The sequence below is a fragment of the Ostrea edulis genome, chromosome 6, assembly GCF_947568905.1.
Source record: "Ostrea edulis chromosome 6, xbOstEdul1.1, whole genome shotgun sequence".
Classification (NCBI taxonomy): domain Eukaryota; kingdom Metazoa; phylum Mollusca; class Bivalvia; order Ostreida; family Ostreidae; genus Ostrea; species Ostrea edulis.
Window position 1 is genome coordinate 12,878,039 of NC_079169.1, and position 12,436 is coordinate 12,890,474.

Consider the following 12,436-nt stretch of genomic DNA (forward strand, 5'->3'; position numbering starts at 1 on the left):
TTTCAGTACAACACATTCATTTTCAGTATAACACATTCATTTTCAATATAACACAATTTTCAATATAACACATTCATTTTCAGTATAACACATTCATTTTCAGTATAACACATTTATTTTCAATATAACACATTTATTATTAATATAACACATTTATTTTCAGTATACCACAATTTTCAATATAACACATTTATTTTCAGTATAACACATTCATTTTCAGTATAACACATTTATTTTCAGTATAACACATTCATTTTCAGTATAACACATTTATTTTCAGTATAACACAATTTTCAATATAACACATTCATTTTCAGTATAACACATTCATTTTCAATATAACACATTCATTTTCAGTATAACACATTTATTTTCAATATAACACATATATTTTCAATATAACACATTTATTTTCAATATAACACACTTATTTTCAGTATAACACAATTTTCAGTATAACATATTCAGTTTCAGTATAACACATTCATTGTCAGTATATCAGGTCTCCATGTGTCTGGGTTTATCTACATTATCTTGTTAGTAAGACGTCAGAAACCGGGACATTTGGAATGTCTCAGCATTCTAGAATTATCTTAGGCACCGCGCCTTCCAGTCATAATTATTATAAGATTTTCAGTATTATCAATAAGATAAATAAACTGTTAGTATCACCAAAACAAATCAATTCAGTAGGTCACCTGGGTGGACTTTTAGTGACCATTTAAATGACGAGTCTGCTGTGGTCAATTGAGCCAATTTGCTCAGTTTCTATGACATGAACCAAACACTTGGAACAGGAATTCCCGGTGAATGGACGGACCGGTCCCTTTAACTCTCGCTTTAGTACATTACGGAATTTCATTCACTAAAGTGTTGCAATCTGTGAAAAGTAGATTGAGTCATCAAACCAAATAGCACTTATGAAAGTTTATGAAAACAAGGAATACTTTAAAAGAGAATGTATATTATTTTTGATAAACAGGGCCCACGTTGTGTAGTGAAGAGCCCGTTACCAACACATTGCGTTGTCAGCTTTCACCCTCCACAGTCAGGCAGAGGTTTAATTCAAAGAAAAGAATTACAAGTTTTTCATGCAGTAATATCATTGATTTTTTTCTTTCAAAACATTGTTTCCGTTCTTACAGGACGGTTAATGTACTGAAAGCTTGTCTATAACTTGAGATCAAACAAAATTACAATACATAAATATAAAATCTCTCCATTAAAGAAAAAACACAGAGGCCAATCTGCGTATTTTACAAAATGTATTAAAATATCAAAATCATAGGTGCATTGTTAAATGATATATACGCTAGTAAAGACCTATATAGACCTCCATAATAGGGATATTGTTACTTGATACGCTAGTAAAGACCTATATAGACCTCAATAATAGGGATATTGTTACTTGATACGCTAGTAAAGACCTATATAGACCTCAATAATAGGGCTATTGTTACATGATACGCTAGTAAACACCTTATATAGACCTCAATAATAGGGCTATTGTTACATGATACGCTAGTAAAAACCTCCTATATAGACCTCAAAAATAGGGATATTGTTACATGATACGCTAGTAAAAACCTTATATAGACTTCAATAATAGGGATAGTGTTACATGATACGCTAGTAAAAACCTTATATAGACCTCAATAATAGGGATATTGTTACATAATACGCTAGTAAACACCTTATATAGACCTCAATAATAGGGCTATTGTTACATGATACGCTAATAAAAACCTTATATAGACCTCAATAATAGGGCTATTGTTACTTGATACGCTAGTAAAAACCTCCTATATAGACCTCAAAAATAGGGATATTGTTACATGATACGCTAGTAAAAACCTTATATAGACCTCAACAATAGGGATATTGTTACTTGATACGCTAGTAAAAACCTTATATAGACCTCAATAATAGGGATATTGTTACTTGATACGCTAGTAAAAACCTTATATAGACCTCAATAATAGGGATATTGTTACATAATACGCTAGTAAAAACCTACAATATAGACCTCAATAATAGGGATATTGTTACATGATACGCTAGTAAAAACCTCCTATATAGACCTCAAAAATAGGGATATTGTTTACTGTTACATCCTGGTACGCTATTAGAAACCTCCTTTAGATAATTTGATCTTCCTGATGCTGTAGACGTTGCTGTTGTTACTTTTGTTATAAAATATTTTTTGTTCTATTTGGGTTATTCTACCGTTTTCTTGTTTTAATTCATAGTGGTTCTCATCTGTTCATCATAGCTGATAGTTCAAAGTAGTAAATTTAATGTACAGTACTTTTTTTTTTACTTTCACTGCACCGATACATATTTGTTTCTAAGTCACTCCGTGCTCCCAACAGAGTAAAAACCTCCTATATGGGATATTGTTACATGATACGCTAGTAAAAACCTAGTGTTAAAAACCTAAAAGCCCTCCCCCTCAGTGCGGGGGAGGGCATGTACATTTGCAGGTTTGTTATGGACTTCGGTAGCTTTGTGTATAATCACACAACACACTATCAATAAGCTTTGTTTATAAACATACAAGAATTAACTGAACTCTGTGACCGAGATTCCTAGTACCATACTATTTATTTGTTTAATTTGAAGTAATCCGATTTACCAATATTTTACAGTTTTCCGAATGATTAGATCACTTTATTAGATCACTTTAAAGACCATAACACGACCCAACAGCGCTTTTATAGCGCAGGAAATACCACTATCCTACATAATAAAGCAATCCGTATCCGTCATCGACATTACCAATACATGGTAATTAATCTATATTTCATATCTTGACAATTTTCTGAATTACATGTTCTGTATAGTATGTAAACTATATCTATTGTTGATTAAACATACATACATACTAATTTTTTTTTAACTTATGACCCTTTGGGATTTGTTTGATTAAAAAGACAGAACTTTTTAAACATCTAAATTTTGTGATTTATGTGCGAAAAAGACCACTGGAAATATACGATTCACATGTCGTTATCAAAAATACAATTCACATGTCGTTATCAAAAACACAATTCACATGCCTTTATCCGAAAATACAATTCACATGTCGTTGCATAATACCCGGTCATTACCGTCTCGTGTTTGGAGAGAGAGAGAGAGAGAGAGAGAGAGAGAGAGAGAGAGAGAGTTTGAGTTTATTTCTTATACGTTGCAGTCTGTACATTCATTGAGAATACCATCTCTATAGTTCATTCAATTTCAAATTGGAAGAATAAGATATTTATGTGTATCAACTTTGATAAGTTCCTTTTCTACATAAATAATGACTGAGTAATACACATCATTAAACCAGTGACAGACATACTGCTGTAGACCATGCCATTGCAAAACAAAAAGAAGAAGCACGGTTATTGTAGAGGTCAAAGAAATACCGCGGCCATTATTATCCAATATATTAAAATTCGAAAAAGTTGAATAAATAAAAAAATGAAGCGTATGAAATGTGATACTTAATGAGACCAGTTCAACATGATTAGACAATGTGTATTGCCTTACTATGGCTGTTAAATGTAGACCTATTTTATAGCTATTCCGCGACCCTCCCTACTGTTTTGTTAATCCAACAATAAAATCGAACACTGAAAATTTTATTTCGCTATTCTAAGAATTAATCAATGTACATGTATGTTGCAATCTAATTCATAAATGACTGAAGTATATTTGACATTCAACAAAAAGCGTTCCGAGATCGATTCACGTATATAAACAAATATGGCCATGCACAGACAAATTGACCCTCGTCCACGTGTGTATAGTTTTGTTGGACTGTGTATTCAAAGCAGATAAGATAAGTGTACGTATTGATATAACCTACCAGCAACTAAATGTACTAGAAATATCTTTCAAAATAGTCAAACCTGCAACCTCATCTTTTTCGCCAGCAAAAAGCATGAAAGGTGAAGATAACGAACAGTGATCAATCTCCTGAAGTCTATTAGCTATACAGAATATATAGTTGGACAAACACGGACCCCTGGACACACCAGAGGTGGGATCAGGTACCTAGGAGTAAGAATCCCCTGCCGATTGTTCACACCCACAATGAGCCTTATATCTCGATCAGGTAAAAGAGTTATCCGTAGTCAAAATCAGTGTACCAAGAACGCCTAACAATCGGTATGAAACAAGTCAGACAGCATGTTAGGTTGTATTGGCAAACCAGATTATTATAACGATCATAGAATTTGCGAAATGCAGAGTTTAAAAGAGATTGATGAAACCCCTGCATCATCAACTTGTTTGTCAGTAACCTGCCTCGATTTAAAAACTGATCATATGCATTTCGTTTCTAACTGTAGTAGAAAAGAAAGGAAATAAAGACCCTTGGTCTCGAAATGGTGTTTGAAATACAAAGCCTCAAATTTTATATTTGGAAACATTTCTCGACCTCGGAGGTTATTCTGTATTATCACTGCAAACACGTACGTTAGTTCCTAGATACACAGGGTCAAGAGTGAACCTTCATTACAAAGAATGTTTCTATTATTGTGTGCAACCACTGCAACCACACAACTCCTTTTCATGCAGTTTCTGACTTATCATTTTTCCCTCTCACAACATCTCCAGAAACAGTGTATACTCACTATGCTTACCGGGATTGTTCGAACTCTCGCCGGGATTGTTTGAACTCTCGCCGGGATTGTTTGAACTCACGGGATAAATGGCTATAGAGATTGGATTTATATATCAATTACACTGTCATATATTCATACATGTATCACGTTTGCATTAATTATTCTCCAGAGGAAGATCTCGCAATTTACACTATACAGTCTAATGGGTTTCATGTTAAATGTATGAATAGATGCCCCAGTTTATGAGCGATGGCCGACTCAAGGATACGTGGAAATCTGTTGGTTTTTGCTGTTGTTGCTAAGCCCCAATACTATGAAAAAGTAAAACAGGAACCATGCTTTACACCAGTTAGAGACACAATATGTTACTGAATTATTACCTCGTACATACCCTGCTGATAAACAGAACGAAACGCTGAATATTTAGCCTGGTTGCACCATATAAAACAACCAGCGTACTTGAAATTAACTAAATCATGCATTATTAATTAGGCATCACTAGCCAGATGACTTTCTGCCCAAGTGAAACATTTTACAAAGATTGTCAGTTAAAAAAAAAATACATCTTTGCTAAAAGGCGTCACGTGACATGCGAGGCTCTACCTTTTTGTTCTGAGATTGAGTAATGATGGTAATGATTTTTTTTGTTCATTAATGATTTGGTTTCATTTCAACACATGTTGCTGCAGTGACTAGATATATCCGCTCTGATAAGGCTTTATTGATTGTCTTCCATATATATTGATTGATTGTTTTAATGTTTTCCGCCACACTCAACAATTTTTCAGTTATGTGGTGGCGCCCAGTTTTTATTGTGGAAGAGAAAACCCAGATACAATGTACCTGGGAAGAGACCACCGACCTTCCGAAACTTTCTTACTTACCGGTGCGAGCGGGATAGAGGTGAGAGGCCATGTGATTATGAGCGCAATGCTCTAACCACTCGGCCACGGAGGCCCCCACTTCCATATATAATACAGTGCAATGAAATAAAACGAATATAAATGAAAAAGATATTTTTCGACATTGTGGATCAGCTCTTTGGACGAATAGGACATTTGCTCCTCTCTTAGCATTGATTGGCAAGCCTAAAAACCAAAATCATGCATATAGTCTGCGGTGTAAATACGTTTGTAGATTTAGTGTAGTTGTAGTGCTAGGTGTATTTATAGTTTTTCTTGTTTTGTAATTATTCTCTGTTAATATGGGCCATATTATGAATCATTTTCATTTGTTCTGATGACAGGGCAGGTCGTCCCGAAAATTTGACAATCCGGTTGTTCGTGACGTTGATTTATTTAGTGCTTTGAATAATGTTTTTGTATTTGACCTTGTATCCACGTTGTTTGTTTGTGCGTGCATACGTGCGTGTGTGTTTGTGTGCCACTTTTAATTAGGTATTACACTACAGCTATAAACAAAAATGGCCGACGTTTCGTAAGCTATGATAAGTGTTTTCGTTGTTTTAAATCATTCAATCATATAACAAAACAATTATTGATATTTTCCTCTAGGATCGGTGAATATTGCACTTCCCAGGTTTCTCAGATATGCGATTCAATTATCAGATAATAGGTCGCGGTCTCAATTGTAAAGTGTTCGCTTCGTAATCGGAGGTCGTAACATCGAACCCCGCTCGTGTCATGGCCACTGAAAAGCTAGGACGTAAACATAGGTAGTGATTGCTCCTTCGCCAAACACTCGACAATAACGGGTCTTTCGGGTATGGTCGTAACAATCGCGGCAGGCGTTGGCACGTTAAAGAACCCTCACTGCTACGGCCTTGAGTGCTAAGCATACGTCGAAATTTGTGTTATTTCACCTACAGTTGGTAACGTCTCAATATGAGTGAACACTTTTCGACGGGACATAAAAACAATCAGTCATCGAATTGACCTGCACAGTGTTAACATTCGGTCCTAATATGAAACACAATGACTTTGAAATAGTCAGACGTAAGGAAGGACACTGTTCTGAACATTTCCGTGGTCTATTGTCGAGTTGATGTAAGTCAAACTCGGCATCTAAAAGAATAAATACTTAATAGCCTCTTCTTAATGAAAGGGGAAGATAACGAACAGTGATCAATCTCATAACTCCTGTAAGCAATACAAAATAGACAGTTGGGCAAACACGGACCCCTGGACACATCAGAGGTGGGATCAGGTGCCTAGGAGGAGTAAGCATCCCCTGTCGACCGGTCACAACCGCCGTGAGCCCTATATCCTGATCAGATAAACGGAGTTATCCGTAGTCAAAATCAGTGTGACACGAACGGCCTAACAATCGGTATGAAACACGTCAGACAGCATATGACCCAATGATATGTAGCCAAGTGACAAGACTTTTGTCCGTTTCTTTATTTTATTATGTCAAAAGGCAGCAGTGATCTAAAGAGAACAAAGTACAAATCAGTAAACAACAATTATGAACAAGAGGTACTGTGAGCAATGCTCACTAAGAATACCCCCCGCTTACCCCAATCTCCCAAAGGGTGTTGTTAATAGGCATAAATTACCTCTTTCCTGAGTGTAAAAATATAGTATGCCTTTGTAGAAGAAAATGGAAGATATAGTCCGAACACATATCCATGGTATAAACCTATAATTTTGACCTTGATATCAAAGGTCAAGGTCATAAAAGAGGTCATGAATGTACATGACAGATAGTCTCATGGTGATACACCCTTGTCTTATGGTATGACTATGTCAAAACCCTATAATCAATTTTGACCTTGAGGTCAAAGTTCAAGGTCACATGGAGGTAATGAAGGTACCCGACAAATCGTCTCATGGTGATACACTCAGGTGTCAAATATGGTATGCCTATGTCAAAGAACAAAGAAGTCATGGCCCTAACACGAATCCATTGTAAAAACCTTTAATTTTGACCTTGAGGTCAAGGTCACATGGAAGTCATGAAGGTACATGACAAATCGTCTCATAGTGCTACACTCATGTGTCAAATATGGTATGCCTATGTCAAAGAACAAAGAAGTTATCGCCCGGACACGAATCCATTGTAAAAAAACCTTTAATTTTGATCTTAAGGTCAAGGGTCAAATAGAGGTCATAAAGGTACCCGACACATCGTCTCATGGTGATCCACCTGTGTGCCAAATATGGTATGCCTATGTCAAAGAACAAAGAAGTTATGGGCCCGGACACGAATCTGGAGACAGACAGACGGACGAACAGACAGAGTGATTCCTATATATACCCCCCAGAACTTCGTTCGAGGGGTATAATTATGTACAAAGGTATATCGAATGATGGTTGGTGATGCAATAAAGTAACTTAATACATGTAGTTTATTTAAGTAATCTGAGCACACAACCTTTGGTCAAACCACTCAACACTAGAGTCATATGCAAGTATATATAGTGAGAGTAACACTAAATATAACACATGATACTATTATGTACTCATGATAGAGGGTGAAGCCCTCTCACGGCCCGAAGGGCCGTGAGAGCGAAGCTCTCCCTATAGGTAACACGTATATACATGTTTTAAAGGAAAATATAGAAAACTAATGAAAAATTAAACCATACCTATGGAACTGGAAAATTTTGATCCCAATGGCGTCGATTCGAATACTATCGCGTGGGCATGTATTTCTCCATTTTGAATCTCTTATAACCAAGTTCAGGTTATTCTGAGATGTTACATAAAATCCATAAAAGCATGTAAATCTTATTTTCTTAGTCATATATAATCACTCCTCGATTTAAAACGTGAATTGTACAACATTTCCTATGTTTGTTTATTTGCTAAACACCGACGCTGAATATGACGTCACAATGCACTGTTTTCATCAGTTGCATAGCGTTTCCCGCGTTCAATGAATAGGCAGATCAAAAATGTCTAAAGTTAGAATACTTTGATTGAGCTCTGTCCTCACACGTTAGGTGCTAATATTTCGGTATATTTTTGTCCTGTTATGGATCTAGATACTAATGCCAATATTTTTTGCTTTGCCCTTAAACACGGTCACGCCGTAAGACATATTAAAGTGTAAACACTAATACACTCAAACTAGTCAACTTAACATGACACAGATACTGACTCTTATGATATACAATCGTCCCAAGACCTAACTTGACTGTTTCAAATCAATAATATACATAGTCGCTACCAACAAGCAGACCTCTACATGTATACAGCCAAGAAAAGTAATAGACTTATTCATCAACATAATCACCATCAGACTGATATACATGTATCATATGGGGGTCACAAGTCAAAGTTTACAGGACAAGCTACTTCCGTATTATCAAGAACAAAGATTACATTAAAAAAAATGTAAAGAAGATCATAAGTATTTACATATTGTGAAGTCTTATTCATGCAGTTAATGCGTTCAATTACCTTTTATGGTGTTCAAATGAAAACAAATAATCGGTAAACAAACAAACAGGTAACTGATATCGCCCACTAAAATCAGAACCTCGATCTCGTTCCGAACTGAGGAAACAATAGTTCCGGAATACTACATGTAATTTCCACGAGGTTGTTTTCATTGCATTGCAACTCAAAATAAAGTTGTGACATTGTCATTCATATCGTTATGCATAACTATAGTTGAAAGGTAAATTATATAATTGCCTACTTCATTGTCCTATCAATTCTGTCAACCTAAATAATCTACCAGAACAAAGCACATGCTGCATATGGCGGGAAATTAGTTCACCGAATACACAACTCGGGAAGAAATCATTGAATTCAATTAAATGCACAATTACCATAATTTGCATTATTGCAGACAAAGTAACAAGTAGCAAGTGTACATAATATACACACCTGTATAACAGCAAAGGTTTTTAATAGAGGGCGAAGCCCTCTCACGGCCCGAAGGTCCGTGAGAGCGGAGCTCTCCCTATAGGTAACACGTATATACACGTTTAAAAGGAAAATAATGAAAAATTAAACCATACCTAACGAACTTGAAAAGTTTGGTACCAATGGCGTCGATTCGAATATTAGCGTGTGGACATGTATTCCTCCATTTTGAATCTCGTCTACCCTAGTTCACGTCGTTCTGAGATGTTACACATAAAATCCATAAAAGCATGTAAATCTTATTTTCTTGATCATATATAATCACTCCACGATTAACGCCATGTTTTTTGTTGTGGTTCAAATGCTATGTTTTTAAATTTGCTAAATAACGACGCTGAATGACGTCACAATGTACTGTTTACATCGATTGCGTTATATTTCCCGCGTTCAATATATAGGCGGATCAAATGTCCAAAATTAGGATGCTTTGATATAGCTCTGTCCTCGTGCTAACTTCGGGTTATTTTTGTCCTGTTTTGGATATAGACACTAATGCCAAAACTTTTTTGCTTCGCCCTCAAACACGGTCACGCCGTAAAACATATTAGCGAGCCATCGCGAAGCGCTGGCTCGTACTGCGAGCTCTAATGACTAGAGCGCGGGAAATAATCCGAGCTAAATCTCAACCTCTAACAAGGAAATTTTTTGACACCAATCCCAGAAGTCCCTTTTCAAAAATGGCTGAGATCTCGCAAAGTCACACCTTGGAATATGATTGTGAACTTACGTGGATTATCATCCTAATCTTGTGGCCTCCTAGCTCCAAAATTTAGTACACCATTAGTCGAAATGTTTAACGAAGTGCAATGTTTATGAAAGGCAGGCTAAGATGATGTGTGACGTCATGTCTACGTTTTGACGTACGTCACAATAAGACAGGCAGTCGCGGATCTAAATACGTACTTGTTAAAAGTCATACTACCGGGACGTAATCGATTAAAATACTAAATTCTCAATAGGAATTTATTATTCTAACAAGAAAAAAAGGGAGACTTTGTTAGAATATGTGAGGGATCACAGGTACTGAATTAGTGCTATTTAAAAAATTACAAAAAGTCGATAGAATTCGGTCGGATTGAAAACATTTTTTAAAAATCTTTGGGTTTTTTTTCCCGCGACTAAAAATAATAAGTGCTTCAATCCATTTCCTTTTAATATGTCCGGTAATGCAAACAACGATGACCACCCCCCCCCCCTTCCTCATGATAACCAACCATGCCACTTGCTATTAACGACTGAAAAATAATTAATTAATTATAGTTTAGTGAATTAATCTTAATTAATGTAGCCCCACAACAACAGCATTCCAGGAGAGGGGCTGAAATCAATGATGTTGCAATTTCATGCAATGATTATACACTGTATGTGAATGCTGAAATATTTCATCATTGTGTTACAACTAGGATTATGTACAATATTATGAAAATTGTTCTAATTTTCTCTTTTGGAACATACAATTGCTACAGGGGGATTATCATATGAATTTCATTTTTTTTAATTAGATAGGTTCGCAGGTGAGTAGGGGGGGGGGGGGGCATATACATGCCCGCTCCGATAGTTGAATTTATCGATTTATTTTTAAATTTTCATTATATATTGAAATGCGTTTTGTGTTCAAAGGCAGTGCTGTTTGCAATACAAGCTATAACTGACGGTATTTTTTCAACTATCCAATTATTCACCAAATAACAACTACCGATATAACTAATATAATCCCCAAGATCTGAAGAAAAATTCTGAAAAATAAACAAGGGAATCTTGTTTGAGAGCACACCTACAATGAGCGTTTCGTATAAACCGCTATTGTGTCGTATACACGGACATGGGAACGATGATTGCCGAACATAATCGGGTTGCTGAGACCGAGGCCATATACAAAGACAGAAACTGACGCGACGTAGTTTGTTTTAAAATATTATGTTTCATGAATGACTAGAAATACAATGAAAGTGTAAAAAGGTAATAATTACGCAAATGTTCCACTCAAATGAAATCTTGATTGTGAATTTTCTATAAAATTGGCAGGTTAAACTGTTTACAAATCTAACACGTGCTCAGTGCCTCTCTTTCGCTTTTTACGAACTGGTGACCTCCAAGGTCAATGCACATCGGAGGTTACGAGCAGGAATTACTGACATGATGACAATGATTCATGAATTAACATTTTTTGCTAATTTGACGGGTTTATTGCTTCAGATTCACTCTGATTCTATTAAGGCCTTGTTTTTATTGAGTTGGTTTACGGATCCGCCGCACTGATTTTTGGGGATGTTGGAAAAAAAATAAAATGGTTTTTCACTCCTTTTTATATTTCCGACGCTGTAATTTTTCCTTTTCACAAAAAACGAAAAAAGAAAGAAAAGAAAATAGATTCCGCTGGACTGGATATTTGGACAGACGCCTCCGTCGAAATCTCGGACAGTCCATAATATTCATGTGTCATGTGTGGAATATCGGTCAACTTCAGCCGGTGTTAACAATTATTCTGCACCTTAGTAACAATGCCTTTTGCTTCCAATAAGTTATCTGTTTATGAAAATAAATTCTAATTAGCATTAGTTATGCATTGCATACCATTTAGATATGTAAATCCCAAAATAAAAACAAACACTTGCTTTCAGATGGCATCCTTGACGTACGTTGGGTTGCACTAATCACCTAAACAAGTATAACCCTACCTGACCTTACCATGCATACATTTTGCTGAGGATACACTTTTAAATTCTTATTAATGAATTTTAAAGAAATATTCCTCATAATTAATATGTGTAATTCTTCATATATTGAAGGAGGTTGAAAACATTTAACATTATTGAATTCATTCATTGTATAAAATTTGTTGACTACCAACAATAAATTGATCTGACCTATATAAAAATTCAGAATTTTTTAATACATGCAAGGTGAAGATAACGAACAGTGATCAATCTCATAACTCCTACAAGCAATACAAAATAGATAGTTGGGCAAACACGGACCCCTGGA